Below are 17,611 nucleotides of genomic sequence, written 5' to 3'. Positions count from 1 at the left end.
TAGGAGTAAATCTAGATGATTCTGGCAGTGACGATGACTTTTTAGATAAAACACCAAAGGCATTACTTGAGTTGTATGTCACAAGTTTGGTATAAAGTTGTATTTTTATCTTTCAATTTTAACATATTTATGTGTTCCATTATAACTTCTTTGAACTATAGGTTATTTAGAGATGTATTATTTTATTTTGTGGGGTACCTGGGTGGCTCAGTTGGTTAAGCATCCAACTTTTGATTTTGGCTCAGGTCATGATCTCCCAGTTCATGAGTTTGAGTACCACATCAGGCTCCATGCTGACAGTGAGGAGCCTGCTTGGTATTCTCTCTCTCTCTGCCCCTCTCCGACCTGTGCGCTCTCTCTCTCTCTCTCTCTCTCTTCCTCCCTCTATCTCTCTCTCTCTCTCAAAATAAATAAATAATCTTCTCAAAAATATTTTTAAAAAAGAGTTAGTTTTTGGATATTACAGCTTAATTTTAATTACAGTCAATAAACATGCTCAGCTTTTGAAATTTGTTAAAAATTGATTGATGACCCAATGTCTAGTAAATTTTAGCAATGATTTCATGAAAGTCTGAAAATAATGTCTGTTCTCCTGTTGTTAAGAGATCCATTGGGTCATGTTTGTTCATTAAGTCAAATTTGTAGAGAACGTGTTCAAGTCTCCCCTATCATTGAGGAGTTTTTGCCCACAAGTTCTAACAATTATTGAGAGAAGTTTAAAATCTACCATATATTTGTAGACATATCTCTGTCTCTTTGTACATCTATCAAATTTCTTTATATATTTTCAGTCAATGTAGGAACATAGATTTTTAACATTGTCACATTTTTCTGGTGAATTAAATCTCATAATTATGAAATAATTCTTTCACCTTTTGTTATTTTTTAAAGCCTCTTTGATATTAATATTATAATATTTTATATATGACATACGTTATCTTTTATTTTATATTATATATAATTTATGTATTTATTATTACATTATATATTATATAAAGTATATAATATATAATTCCTTCACTTTACATATCCTGTTAAATGTGTTTCTTATCAAAAATATATTGCTGGCTTACTAATATTTTATCTAAGTTGACATATTCTATCTTTTAATTGGTTTATTTAACCTTAATGTAAATTTTTATCTAATGTAATTCTGACCTAATATGTTTATATCTATCATCTTAGTTTACAATTTTTCTTGTGTTTTATTTCTTTACATCCTCTCACTCTCTTTCTTTTGTATTAACTACTATTTCTTCTCAGTCCACTTTAAAAGTTTGGAAATTTCACCTTCTATTTTCTTAGTGGTTGCTCTAAAACCTAAAACTGGCACTTTTAGTTTATCAATGTCTAAAGTTATTAGTACATTGTTTTCTGATTTATTTTGTCACTATTAAGAAATCAGTTGAACTTTTAATTTTTTTAAAAAAAACTAATATTTTACTCATGTCTTTTGTATTGTGTAGTTTCACTATAATTTGCATGGATGTAGATTTCTTTTTATTTATCTTCATTCATATCATAGATCTTCTCAAGTTGGTGTCTTTAATCATAACTTAAAAATTATTATCTCAAGTAAATTCCAAAATTGATTGCTACATTTTCTCTTTTCTCTGTGTTTATTCTATGCTCTTGGTTTTTCAACCTTTCATCTTTTTAGTCCTGTCTCTATTCTACAGCTATATAATTCCTTCAGACCATATATTTTAGTTTACTAAAAATCTTTTACTAAATTTCCTACAAAAGGTTTTACTAAAACATTTTATATTTTACTAATTTTGTAGTCATCTATGTCTAATCTGCTATTAAACCTTAACTTCGAGTTTTTTTATTTCAATTATTTTATTTTTAATATTTATGAGTTCTGTTTTTTCAAACCTGAGTACCTATGTGTGATTTCTTTTAAAACTTTGTTTGCTTATTTTAAAAAAATTTTAATGTTTATTTTTTTAAGAGAGAGAGAGAGAAAGAGACAGAGTGTGAGTGGGGGAGGGGCAGAGAAAGAGACCGAAATAAGGAATCCAAAACAGGCTCCAGGCTCTGTCAGCATATAGCCCAATGCGAGGCTCAAAACACACAAACCATGAGATCATGGCTTGAGCTGAAGTCCTACACTTAACCCACTGAGCCACCCAGGCTCCCCTGTTTCATTATTTAAATACAGTAAGTATGGTGTTTAAATTAGAATTTAAACTTGTAAACTAAACTTATAATTAAAATGTCAAAAGTCTTGTTTTGTTTTGTTTTGTTTTGTTTTGTTATCTGTTACTACTGCCTTTTCTTCCCAGCACAAAGTTTTCTTGTTTTTTGTGTATGTGTGTGTGTGTGTGTGTTTATTTTTATTTTTTGTTAATTTAAACCAGTTTATTAGATGGAAAACCCATGAGTAATTTTGTCATCGCTAATTTGTTTGTTTAATGAATAATTATAAGGCCTTTTAACCACCACATAAATTAAGAAACAATGATATAAGCCAGACCAGGATGCCCTCCATGTGTCCCATATCAATCACAGACCCTAGTACTCTTCCAAAATATAACCGCTAACTTGACTTTTATGGTAATTGCTTCCTTTTGTTTCCTTATGATTTTATAATCTAATTTGCATTCCTAAACACTACAGTTTAATCCTGACCATTTTTACATTGTCACCATTTTCTAAAATATCTGTTATATATATATTTTAAAATTTACACATTCCTCCTCTATCTCTTTCTTTTTAAGATAATCTATCTGAGTATTTCTAGATATTTGACCTGTAGAAAACTTTTGGTTGATTGCTCTTTCTTGGTATGGGTCTACATGTATCTTTCTCTGTCTTCTATATCCCTCATTACTGGCAACTGAATGCAGAGGCTTGGCATATAATGTCTTGATTATACCTTTTATTTTATTTTTCTTGTTTTGGCAGGTGTTAGTACTCAGTGCCTAACTGTACAAGTTAATTGGAAGTGAAATTATAATAAAATGATAATATATTAGAATATATTACCTTGAATTAATTACAGATACTTTCCTCATATACTACTTAGCTACCCAGTTGTACAGTTAATATAAAAAAATACAAGTTAATGCTTAATTTGTCCCTCTCATCTATCCAGTTTTAATAGTATAATGATTCCCTTTTATCTTCAGAAGATGACAAATTGTATTTTACAAAATATTCATCATTAATAACACAGACTTCAATATATTTTACTAGTTTAAATCTATTGAAATTGTTATCTCTGTTGAAGTTCAAGGTTTCCCATTTTTGGCCTGTGTATATATAAAAATGTTTTTTCTTGAGTCTTTTGGGCATAATTCTAGAAGGCTTTGGTAACTTTCTTGTTATCTGAATGACAAGATATTCCAGACTAGACAAATCAGATTCAGCTGTTTCTCCATGAAGTTCTGATTTCTTTCAATGGGAGATAATATTTCAAGACCACAATCTGAATTCCAGAAATGTTAGGTACTGGCCTATAAATACCATTTAAAATAATACTAGTATTTCTGCTTATATAACATTATGTATTCTTTTTTTTCCATACCAGTGACTTTTTAATCATTTAGGTTGTCTGAAGCTTGAGGTCTAGGCAATTCCTTAGGAAAGGATCAAGATAACAATATTCTCTGAGTTTTTGTATGGTGATAATAAATCGTAAGTGACTTTTACTGGATATAAAACCTTTCACTCACATTTTCTTCCCTTAAATATTCTAAATATGTTACTACCTTTTTATCTGGCTCAAAACATTGCTATTAAAAAGTGTAATAGGAATCTAATTTTTGTTTCCTTTATGATTTGTAAGCCGTTTTTGCCTGGATGTTCAAAGTTATTTTTATTTTTCTTTAAAGACTGATATTGTAACTAGAAAACATCTTGCTGCTAGTAATCCTGTGTTTGTATTATCAAGTGAATGTTATTTAATTTCAATATGTTTAACTTTTTTTAATTTCAGAGATTTTTCTTGAACAATAGATTCTGATACTTTTTTTTCTTCCTTTCTTGCTTTGGTTTGCTTTTCAGGGTCTCCCATTATACACTTTGGATCTCTTTTGTCTGTCTTCAATCTCTCACTTTCTTGAATTTTTTTAATCTCATTTTTAATTTCTTTAATTTTTTTTCCTAGAAATACAATTTGTTCCTTTTACTTACTTCTATATTCCTTCTAGTTTAGTATTAATATCTAAACTAGCATTTTCTTCTAAATTCTTGAATTCTGTCACTAAGTTCTGAATTTTTTCATGCTGATTTATGTTATTTTTTTCATGTCTTATTTTTGTCAGTATATTTTAGATAATTATACAACAGCACATTATAATTTTTATGTCTGTATTATCTATATATTGTTTCTGGTATTGTTTTACTCACGGCAGAGGTGTTATCCTCCTTCATTTCTCTTTCTTCAGAGTAGCTTTATATGGGATTTTGCCTCAATGTTTTCTTGTTGCACAATCATTTGTAAAATTAATTTCCCTGAACTTGCAAATGGAAACTTGATTCAGATACCTTTGCTACTTTAAAGAGTTAAATTCTCTGTTGTCATAGTGTACTGTGAACAGAAATATGGTGGTTTGCTTTCTAAGATATCCTGGCTCTGTTTCCCTGCCCCTTACATCTCCTCTTTATCTCAGTTCCTATCATGCCCAATTTTTATTTTACTCCAGTATTCTCCTCAGTCTTATGTCCTATATGGAAGAAAGCCCTGGCTGCTTATTTTAAAAAGCTAATAAGGACCAGAACTCTCTCAGCCTTTTTGGCCTTATCTCAGAACCCTTGCACTTAGTTACTACTAAAGTATACAGAACTCTTTTCATTTTTAGCTGCTGTTCTCAAATTGGCCTGCCAATCTTTCCAGTGAATGCCTTTTACCTTTGGGGGTTCTTTTGTTCTTAGGTTGGTCAGATATTCTATCAATTCCTTTTCTTTCATCACAGACTCTGGTACTGTGCGGATCTTGTAGTTGTCAGTTGTTTGCCTCTACAGGCTTGTAATTTGGACTACATAGGAAACCTCGTTGTGTGGCTTTCATATAAATTTCATTCACGCGTTTTTCTTTTGCTGGTTTGTTCCTCTGTTCTTAAGTGAGATAAAGGAAAATTTAGATGATACTGCCATGTTAATGTTAACTTCCCAGATTTCTCTGGTTCCTTACATTTTACTATGAGCTAGTCATTTTCTTGATAAACTGTGGAAATTCTTTGAAGCCTAGCATGAATGTACATTACTGATGTTATCTGTTAAAAATGTTAAAAATAAACCCATGGGTTTCCAATTCCAGACAAAATGGACTAAACATATTCTACCCTATTTCTTCCACTAATTAAAATTATAACCCTGGAAAAAATATAAAGCATTGATCAAAAGACTATGTAAGGTGAAGAAAAAAAGGCAGTCTGTTTAAAGAAATCAAGATTCAAGGACAACACAGTGATGAATTCCATCAAGTATAATTTTCCTGGGGCACCTGGGTGGCTCAGTTGGTTAAGCGTCCTACTTTGATTCAGGTCAGAATCTTATAGTTCATGAGTTCAAGCCCTGTTTCAGGCTCTGTGGTGACAGCTCAGAGCCTGGAGCCTGCTTCAGATTCTGTGTCTCCCTCTGTCTGTCTGTCTCTCTCTCTTTCTCTCAAAAATAAATAAACATTGAAAAATATATACATATAATTTTCCTTTTCCATTCTTTCTTTCTTTGCTTTTTCTTTCTTTTTCTGTGTCAGAGATCAGCAATGTTTATCATCAAGGGTCAGATAGTATGCATTTTCCTATTTGTGGGCCATGTGGTCTCTGTTAAAACTACTCAGTTCTGCCTTTATAGCAAAGACATTCCAATAAATGGTTATACAACAACTGCATTCCAATAAAATTTTATTTGCAGAACCAGAGAGTGGGTTGGATTTGACCCACAGCTTGTAGCTTGCCAACCTACATATCCCAGTGAGAATGACAGAGAAGTCCAGAACCCAGAAATGCCCATGAGAACAAAAAGTTTCTGGAAAAGCCTGTTGTCACTAATCAAAGGATGAGAAAGAGGTATAGCTACATCCTATCTCACCTGGTGCTTCAGAGACCTTGTTAGAGCCCTGTCCATCATTCCCCCTACACTAAGGGGAGGCAGAGACAGCATCCTTTCCCCTCTCTAAATGAGGAGGTAAAACCACATTGTCTATACTTGCTTAAGTAAGCAAATGATAAACTAGATGAGGACCTTTACCTACTGTCATTACTAGAGTATCCGAGTGCATTATGGAAAGGAGAATCTAGTGAAAGAATTCTTTAAACCTGTGCATACAATTCTAAGCAAAACACTGAACTTCCCATGGTGAAAAAAAACAGAATCAATACAGCAAAAGTTTTGAGAAATGAACTATAGTATGAAATGCTGCCCAGGTTTCAAATTAGCATCAGGATATCATGCAAATGGGACAGACTAGAAACTGTACAAGATTTTGAAAATTCAATTAACAATTGAACCACATTCTATAAACATGTTACACAACATGTTATACATGTTAAACATGTTAGACTTGTATACAAATCTCGAATTATGCATTCGAGACTTAAATAGGCTGATTGCCTGGTTGGATACAATATTAAAATAGAACCTACACTTTCATACATAATGCCAAAAATATCCAGAATAAAAGCCAAGTTTATTTGCCATATCAAGAGCCAGTAAAATTTCAATTCAAATGAGAAAAGACAATCAACAGATGCCAAGACAGAGATGAGACAGATGTTTGAATTATTTATAAACATTGTAAAGCAGCTACCACAATATTCCATATGATTACAAATATGCTTAAAAATGGAAAAAAAATATCTTAGCCAAGAATTAGAAGATACAAAAAAAAGAACAACAGTAAATTTTAGAATAAAATATATAGTTATTGACATAAAATACTCACTTAACTGGTTCAGTATAAGAATGGAAATGATAGAAGAAAGAATCAGTGAACTTGAAGGTAAAAAGCAGAAATTATCCAATTTGAACATCAGAGATAAAATGAATTTGGCAAAAAAGAAAAGAAAAGCAATCTAAGAACCTGGAACATTAATAAAAGGTTTAACATTCAGGTAATTGACATCTCAGGAGAGGAGAAAGAGTTAGGGGCTGATAAAATATTTGAAGAACTATAACCTAAAACCTTCCCCCAAATTTTGAAAAACACATAAACATACAGTCTAAGAAGCTCAGTGACTTAAAAAGATTATAAATTAATTAATATTATTATAGTTATCAATGTCATTGTATAATATACTAGTATTATTAATTTAAAAATCATGCCAAACACAAACAAGTAAAATTTCTGAAAACTATAGATAAAAAATAATGCCTTGAAAGCAGCCAGAGAGAAACATTGCATTAACCATAAAGGAACAATTACATAAGTAACTGCAGATTTATAGATCCAACGCAATCTCTATCAAAATATATGCAGATTTTGTTTCTTAGGGAAATTGACAAACTTGAAGCTGATGATAAAAGCTGTATGTAAATGCAAAAATTATTGCAAAAAAGATAAATGAGAGGATTTTATTGACTAAAACAATATAAACAATAATAATCATGAGTATAATTGGCATAAGAATAAACATATAGATGAATGGAACAGAGTTAAGAGTACACGAATAAACCCTTTCATGTATGGTCAAGTGATTTTTGGCAAAGATGATAAGGCAATTCAATGAAATAAAAGATTATTTTCCTAGATAATTTGTGCTACAGCATTTGGGTATCCATCTAATAGTTGCCTGAGTCCAGAGGTGGGTATTGACTGCCATGGAGTATGAAGGTTCTTTTTGGGTGATGAGAATGTTCTACAATTGAATTGTGATGTTGGTTGTGCAATTCTGTAAATATACTAAGCAGCATTGAACTTAAAATGGGTGACTTTTATGATTTTTAAGTCATATCACAATAAAACTGTTAAAAAGAGAGATAAAAAGAAGAAATAAGTAGTTAATCAATACTAGATTTTCAATATTTAGCTATTTAAGTTTTAAAATGAGAAAATGAAAATATGCAAAGGAAAAATTAACAAAGGAACAATTTTAAATAATTTCCCCAAATTGAAAGATAAGGTAACAAATCGAATCTAAATAAATAAATCAAAATCTACACCTGACACCATACTTAAAGGTGAAAGACTGTTGGGATGAGTACTGGGTGCTGTATGGAAGCCAATTTGACAATAAATTATATTAAAAAATAATAAAAACAAAGGTGAAAGACCAAATTCTTGCCATCTATGATTGGAAGAAGACAAAATGTTCACTTTTACATTACTAAGTTTACTCTTACTACTCTTACTCAATATCATACTTGGGATTCTAGCCAGTGTATTAAGGCAGAAGAGGGAATAATAGACATATAGATTGGAGAGAGTAAAATAAAACATTTCTATTTACAGACCTACACAATCCCAAAGATGTAAAAGAAAGCTGATGAACTAAGCAATGAGTTTAGTGAGATCACAGGATACAAAGTCAACATACAAAAGTCCATTTTACTTTTACAGACTTACAATGACCAATAGAAAATTAAAATTAACTAAATTATACCATTTATTATAGCTCCAAAAATCATGGGCTATAAAATATGTATAGATATTATGAGATATTAAAAGATCTGTATACTGGAAACTGAAACATTGGTGGTAAACTTAGACCTAAATAATTGTTGAGATATACCATGTTTAGAAATTAGAAGACCTGACTTTATCAAGAAGTCAGTTTCTTCCCAATTAATCTATATGTTTAAAGAAATCATAATCAAAATCCCAGTAGAAGGTTTTTTTTGTAGAAATTTACAAGAGGACTCTAAAATACATTTGGAAACAAAGGAAAATGTTTCTACAAATGGAGTCAATCATCAAAGGAAGGAATACCTGGGATCATTGCAACACAAAGAAATATGGAAGACATTCATAGGGTAATAGTGCTAGAGATTCCAGGAAGACAACTGTGAAGCTGGTCCTGAGTGCAGTCATTTCAGATAGCAGCAGTTAAACACAGTGTTCCAGAAGGGAAATCTCCAAAAAACTTGCACTGCTATTTTATTTTAGATGACAAGTTAATCTTGACGAGACTGAAATTAAAGATGTTTTACATCTCTGACAGAGAGCTCAGGGAGATATTAATAATTAAAACAAAAGAAAAAAAGAAAAAAAGGCCACAACTGTATATTTGTGGAAGAAAATATGCTACAAAAGAAATGCAATTTGCATGTGTGTGTGTGTGTGTGTGTGTGCCTGCACCTGCACACCCATGTGTAGTGGTGGTAGCATAACTGCTAAACCTTTTTGTGGCAGAGTAGGAAGTCAAGAGAATGGAATTTTTAAAAATCAGGATATAAAGGCTGTACTGTAAAAACATAGTGTTATATAGCTGAAGAAACACCTTTAATCAACAAAAGCAAATCGGGGGGGGGGGGTTGCATGGAGCAAGAGACTGCTGTTTATTGTAATAGTTATATTATCGTATGTATATCTTATAAATTTTTTACCATATACTTGCAATATTTCTTAAATATTTATGAAAGTGTAGCATATGGATAGAAGAATATATATTTCTAGTGTATATTTTTCACATAATGAAACAATACCTTCTCACTTTTCAAAGCCTAGATAATGTCTGATACCTTCCATGAATCTTCTTACCTCTAGAGCCCTAATACTTTCACCATTTATGTTAGGCATCATAATTGCTACTGCTCATTTAAGTCCAAATACTGACTTGTATGACCTTTCAACCACTACATAATGTGCATTACTTACAGAAAAAAATTTTAAGTCCTCTGAGGATATATATCTCATATAATATGAATTACACTCATATAGTATGAATGGGTTATAATATGATAATATAGTATTATCTCATATAGTATGAATGAGAACCAGTTGCTGAAGTGGACCAGACAGCCAACTGCCTCAATCACTTATGCAATATGTTCAGTAATGACTGGGATAGAGGTTTTGATTCAAGATGGTGACACAGGAAGATCCTGAACTCACTTCCTCCCATAGACATACAAAACCTAAAACTATACATGGAACAATTTCCTCTGGGGAAAAAAACACTAAAAATTGACAGAATGACCCCTTTACATCAGGCAAATGAGAGGGAAACCTCATCAAAGCAAGAAGGAAAGGCTGAGACACAATCTTACCAAAACTCCTACACCCAGAAGGGTAATCAACAGCCAGGAGGAAGAGAAGTCAAAACCTGAAGCTTCTCCCTAAGGAGTGAAACGTTCATATTCACCATGGGGCATCACAACTTTTATGACTGACACCTGACAGATATGCCCCCAAAGCATCTGGCTTTGAAGACCAACAGGGCTTATGCCCACAAGCCCCACATGGTAGTGGTAAATTGAAGAACATCTCTAATAAGGATTTGCACACAGACTCACCTGCCCCAGGGCCCAGCAAAAGAAGCAGCCCTTTGAAAAATGCTTAGACTCTGTGTGAAAGAGACTCATTTCCTAATTTTAAAGCATAGGTCTAAGGGGCAAGGGCTTGCAATGATACCCACCAGGAAAGGAGGCTGATGGGAACCATCTTTCTGCTCTATCTGCACCTGGCTAAAGCTGGTAAATACTTTTTTTTTATTTTTTATTTTCCATGAGTACCATCTTTATGCTTCATCTGGTGGGGGCCAACTTTGTGCTCTAAATCTGCCACACTCCAAATCATCAGTACCTCCCAGGGGTGAGCTTCTACACATGTCTGTTGCCTTGGTTTTATATCTGGTGACCCAGATTTTGTAGTTGCCAACCTGGAGATGTCTCTTTCTCACTAGGCTCCCACATCTCCCAGAGGGGAGCTCTTATATGCATTTGGTACCCCAGTTTTTAGGTCTGGTGCCCTGGTTTTTGTAGCTGCTGCCCAAGGAATATTCCCTGGTCACCTGGCTCTGGTGGCCAGGGAGGCTTGTGTTCTTTGGTCCCATAACATTGTAACAATTAGAGAGACAGTTCTTGGCAGACTACCATGCCTAGAACACTAGACAGATTGAAACATAGCTGGAACAATCACAAAGGTTAAGGTTTAAGAGACAAGTAAATGCTAGGGCAGGGTGAATGATAAAGTTCATCTCCTACACAAGGCCAACCCTTTATAACTCGGAAAGAAGGCTGTTTCGTCCAGTGCATAGGAACTAACACAGAGTCAAGCAAATGAAGAAACAGAATAATATGTTCCAAACGAAAGTAAAATATAAAGCCTCAGAAAAAAAGCCTTAATGAAATAGAGATAAGTAATGTACCTGATAAAGAGTTCAAAGTAACAGTTATAGAGATGCTCATAGAACTTGGGAGAAGAATGGACGAACACAGTACTTCAACTAAGAGATAGAAAATGTGAGAAAGTTCCAAACAGAAGACAGAGCAGAATAATAACCAAATGGAAAAGTGTTCTAGAGGGTTTCAACAGCAGACTGGATAAAGCAAAAGAAAGAATCAGTGAACTAGAAGACAGGACAGAGGAATGCACCCAATCAGAGCACTGAAAAGGAAAAAAAGAATTTTTAAAAAGTGAAGATAGCTTAAGGCACTTACAGTACAACATGAAGCAGATTAACGTTTACATTATGAGTCCTGGAAGGAGAAAAGAGAGCAAAGAGGCAGAAAACTTATTTGAGGAGATAATAACTGAAAATTTTTCTAACCTGGAGAACGAAACAGATCTCCAGACCCAAGAAGCTTGGAGAGTTACAAATAAAGAGACAAGGAAAGAATCTTAAAAGCAGCAATAGAAAAACAACTTGTTTTAAACTAGGGAAACATAAGATTATCAGCAGTGTTGTTTGTTTGTTTGTTTGTTTGTTTGTTTGTTTGTTTTAGCAGAAACTTTGCAGGTCATAAAGGAATGGCAATCCCAAATAGCCAAAGCAATCCTGAGAAGGAAGAACAAAACTAGAAGTATCATGCTCCCTGATTTCAAACTATGTTACAAAGTTATAGTAATCTAAACAATATGATGTTGACATAAAAAGGACACAGATCAGTGAAACAGAATAGAAAACTCAGAAATAAACCCACATATATATGGCCAATTAACTGACAGCAAAAAACCCAAAAATAGACAATGGGGAGAGGACAGTCTCTTCAAAAAATGATGTTGGAAAAACTGGATAGCCACATGCAAAAAAATGAAACTTGACAAATATCTTATAACATACACAAAAATTGACTCAAAATGAATTAAAGACTTGAATGTAAGACCTGAAACCATAAAACTCCTAGGTGAAAGCATAGGCAATAAGTTTCTTGGCATCAGTCTTGGTGATGAGTTTTGGATTTGACACCAAGAACAAAGGCAGAAAAAACAAAAATAAACAAGTGGGACTACATCATACTTTACGTTTCTGCACAGTAGAGGAAACCAACAACAAAATGAAAAGGAAGCCTACTGAATGGGAGAAAATATTTGCAAATAATGTATCTGATAAAGGATTAATTTCCAAAATATATAAAGAACTCATCTAGCTCAGTAGAAAAGCAAACCATCCAATTAAAAATTGAGCAGGGGATCTAAGTAGACATAAAGAATACACATGGCCAACTGACACATGACAAGTTGGTCAACATCACTAATAATCAGGAAAATTCAACTTAAAACCACAATGAGATGTCAACTTACATCTGTTAGAATGGCTAGTATCAAACAGAGAAGAAATAACAACCACTGGCTAGGATATGGAGAAAGTGGAATCCTTATACACTGTTGATGGGAATGTAAATTAGTGCAGTCATTATGTAAAACAATAAGAAGGATCCTCAATAAATAAGAAGATACAACTACCACGTTATCCAGCAGTTCCACTTCTGGATATTTATCTGAAGAAAATAAAAATGCTAACTAGAAAAGATATATACACCCCTATGTTTATTGCAGAATTATTTGCAATAGCAAAGATATGAAAGTAACCTAAGTGTCCATGGGTAGATCATGGATAGAGAAACTATGGTATATATGTGAAATATTATTAAGCCACAAAAAAAAAAAAAAAAGAAATCTTGTCATTTGCAACAACATAGATCGTCTTTCAGGGTATTATGCTAAGTGAACTAAGTCAGACAGAGAAAGACAAATACTGTATGATCTCACTTATATGTAGAATCTTAAAAAAACAGATAAACAAACAAACCAAACTCAAAGATACAGAGGATGGATTGGTGGTTGTCAGAGGAAGAGGGTGAAGGTTGAACAAAATGGGTGAAGGAGGTCAAAGGTTCAAACTTCCAGTTATAAAGTAAGTCATGGGGATGTAATGTACAGCATAGCAACTATAGCTAATAACACTGTATTATTGCATATTTGAAAGTTTCTAAAAGAATAAATTTTAAAAGTTCTTGTCACAAGAAAAAAATCAGTAACTATATATGGTGACAGATGTTAACTAGACTTACTGTGGTGATCATTTTGCAATATATAAAAATATTGAGGGACGTCTGGGTGGCTCGGTCAGTTAAGAGTCTGACTCTTGATTTCAGTTCTCGTCATGACCTCAGAGTTTGTGAGTTTTAGCCCTGCATTGGCTCTATGCTTAGTGTGGAGACTGCGTGGGATTCTCTCTCTTCCTCTCTTTCTGCTCCTCCCAGACTCATGCTGTCTCTCTCTCTTTCTCTCAGAATAAATAAGTAAACTTAAAAATTTTTTTCAAGTATCAAATTGTGTAGCAAGTTATATAATGTTGTATGTCAATTATACCTTAATAAAAATATTTTTAAAATAATAAGATAATGAAAAAATGATAAGATAACGACTGGGACAAATCTGAACTATTTTGCTAGTTAACTCAGGTTTTATTACCCAGAGCTCTGTGTGTTTGTATTTGTGTGTGTACAAACTAGTACTCAGCCAAGCAAAATACTGTTACCTTTTCCTTAATTAAAAAAAAAAATTCTTGTAATCCTGACTTTTTTCTAAAAAGGTTGAGTCCTAGCTATTGTCAGATCCTATGTTTACTGATCACAAACAAAATCTATATCTTGGAAATAATATTTTCCACATTCTTAAATATACTTAGTGGGTAAGGTTACCTAAGTGTGGAAAAAGAAGTAATGAAAAAGCTTATTATTTCACACAAATAAGGGAGAAATGAGGTGGCAATCTTGGGAAGGTACTGGTCCTGAAAAATCTATGGAAAGTGGAATACACAGACCTACTTGCTTCGTGAGCAAGAAAAGAAACTTGGGCAAAATAACATGTAATTTTATTTTTCAGTGAAATGCAATGTAAACGCTTTCCACTATTCTCCCAATAAAATGTTTGGTAAATTCCCTAACATATATTAATTTTATTTTGAAAATGAGAATTTACTTTAGGGAACACATATAAAAAGATATGAGAGTAGTAAGTATAAAAGCTACAAACCTTTGAGGTATATATACATTGAAAAGAGGTATATATACATTTTTTAATGAATAGAAGATGGATTTGTTTCCATCTCCACTGAAACAATATTGAGCATATATTTAAAATCATGGGTTTTAGGAGGAACTAAAGTATTAGACTCAAGTGATACTGCATGTATCTCTTTGACCCTGAATTTTTCTCTTCAACAAAGTTTATTCTAATGTCTTCATCCCCCCTCCCCCTAACCCTCCTCCAAATATTTATTATATGCTTTGCTCTGGGGAACTAATTAAACTGGTTTGTCTGGAACTTTCCTGATTTTAGCATTGGAAGTGCTGCTTCTGAGAAACCCATCACTTCGGAGCAAACTGGGAATGTCGGTCACCCTAGAACTCTAGGATCACGTGGCTCCACATCAGCACTGGAGAATTTTAATAGAGAATCGTGGACTGGATTGAAGAGATGAGGGGATGAATAAGTGTCAAGGAATCTATGCTGCTTCAACTTCGAGGTTAGCTTAAGTTGAGGGAGGGATTGGATCACTTGAAACTCTCTCTCAGGAAGCTACATAAAACCACAACACCGGATTATAGGCAAAAAGTTTGCTGTCACACTTGCTGTTTTATCCGGCTTGCCTGGCTTTGCTCTGAATCCTGTCTTAAAAGCAGCATCCTTGCATTCTCAAGAAAACCTGAACTTAAGTGACAGGACATAAATAGCTGGAGAGAAAAATCTAGTTCAATATAGGCCAGAGAAAATCCAAACCCCCACAAATCCCCACCCATAAATCCTCAAGCTGGAGGAGTTAAGAGCATTACATCACCAGTGACTGCTTCCATTGGTTGATGGTACCTGAAGGATCAGAATACCTGCTCCTTGGACTAACTCTTTCCTTCCCTTGCAAAGCATCAGAAATGTGGGTATCATAGACTAGAAGAAAGGCCCTGAACAAGGACATCCTTTCAGAAGGGCACACCCTGCTGGGTCACTGCTTCACCATGCAGGTCAGTGTGTGCATGTCTGCAGGCAGGACACAATGAGCCCAGGCAAGTACTGTCCTCCTTAGGAAGCCTTAGGAAGATGCTAGTTTGACTGGGAGTTGAAAGAGATCTCCGGTGAACTAAATGTGTTTGCTTTCTTCTCCCACTAGTGCTATCGGAAAAGATTCTCATTCTAATAAGTTTTGACAAGAGCTGGCAAGGGGAGCAGGTGCCAATGAATCCAACTAGTCGGAGGCATTAGAGACTTCGTGGGCACCAGAGGATAGAGGTGTTGCCATGGGAACCAAGTGAAAGGTGTTTGGTGGTGGCTGGTTAGGAGGTTTGTTTTCTTGTTTAAGACAGAGCTGAACAGCTGCAAGTCACGCTCTCTGTTTTCTACTTTAGCATCAGTGGGTAAATCCCCCTGCTCTCCTTCCCCCCATCCCAGCCTTAAATAGGATTTGAGGAATTTAATTTCTCCGCGAACATGAATAATGCTTAAATATGAGGCACACCAAAAGCCTTTGCAAAAGGTATTTGCAGCAAATCAGGACAGTTCTAATCACAGAACTCTTTATGTTGGAGAGAAAATTGTTGCTTCAGGGTCAGAGTAGTGTTGTTTTTGGTTTTTGGTTTTTGGTTGTTTTTTTTTTTCAGCAGGATTTGAAGACATCATTTTGAGCTGCGAAGCCCTCGCCCTAGCTTTCATAAAACATCTTTCCATCATGCACTTTTTGGCATTCATACTTCTAGTTTTTAGGATTCATACACCCTGGAAATGACTCAAAAACACAGGACTGCCTAATGAAGAGGATGGGCTTTCTGAATTTTGCACGTCTTTTTGAAGTCTTTTAAGCACATAAGAGAAAAGATAAAAGGAATGCCAAGAGTTTAAAAATAGTAATTACCCAACAACAAGTGTTATTCTCACAGCTGCCTTACATCTAGTCTTCTCAGAGCTGTGGAAGACACAAAAGGAAGGTCAAAATTAGGACTTTTGTGACCTGCCAGACTGAGGGAGCAATGGAATTCCCTAGACCAGAAAGACAGAGGAACAGTGAGGGGGACAGGCAAGCTCTGAGCTACAGGAAACTGGAGAAGCAAATCACAAGGATAAGGAGCTCATATCCTGATAGTGGGTGGAAAGCATCCGGTCATTCAAGCAAGGCTCAAGGAGATAGCAGATGCTATATGTTCAGTCACATCAGTGCTAGCAACTATAACCATCACACCAAGTATGGAAGAATTATGCCATTGAGCAGTTAAAACAGAAGCCTGGGTACTGAAATTATAGTCCAAAATGCAAGCTTAGTTATAGGAAACAGGACCAATACTGAGTGCCAATATCCATGCATAAGATTAAAAAAGGACGAGCAGCCCATGGTTGCACAACTCTGGAAATTTGTTAAAAATTATTAAATTGCAAACTTAAAATTGGTGAGTTTTACGCCAGTCAGAGTGGCCAAAATGAAGAAATCAGGAGACTATAGATGCTGGAGAGGATGTGGAGAAACAGGAACCCTCTTGCACTGTTGGTGGGAATGCAAATTGGTGCAGCCGCTCTGGAAAGCAGTGTGGAGGTTCCTCAGAAAATTAAAAATAGACCTACCCTATGACCCAGCAATAGCACTGCTAGGAATTTATCCAAGGGATACAGGAGTACTGATGCATAGGGGCACCTGTACCCCAATGTTTATAGCGGCACTCTCAACAATAGCCAAATTATGGAAAGAGCCTAAATGTCCATCAACTGATGAATGGATAAAGAAATTGTGGTTTATATACACAATGGAATACTACGTGGCAATGAGAAAAAATGAAATATGGCCTTTTGTAGCAACATGGATGGAACTGGAGAGTGTGATGCTAAGTGAAATAAGCCATACAGAGAAAGACAGATACCATATGGTTTCACTCTTATGTGGATCCTGAGAAACGTAACAGAAACCCATGGGGGAGGGGAAGGAAAAAAAAAAAAAAAAAAGAGGTTAGAGTGGGAGAGAGCCAAAGCATAAGAGACTGTTAAAAACTGAGAACAAACTGAGGGTTGATGGGGGGTGGGAGGGAGGGCAGGGTGGGTGATGGGTATTGAGGAGGGCACCTTTTGGGATGAGCACTGGGTGTTGTATGGAAACCAATTTGACAGTAAATTTCATATATTAAAAAATAAAAAAATAAAAAAAAAATTGGTGAGTTTTATGGTATGTAAAAGATACCTTAATAAAGATGTTTTAAAAAAAAGACTTGCTACCAACTCTGAGAAAATATTGGATAATCACAT

This window comes from Panthera pardus, unplaced genomic scaffold (genome assembly GCF_024362965.1).
Source record: "Panthera pardus isolate Hobbes unplaced genomic scaffold, ASM2436296v1 HiC_scaffold_15, whole genome shotgun sequence".
Taxonomy (NCBI): Eukaryota; Metazoa; Chordata; class Mammalia; order Carnivora; family Felidae; genus Panthera; species Panthera pardus.
This window is presented reverse-complemented; position numbering follows the sequence as displayed.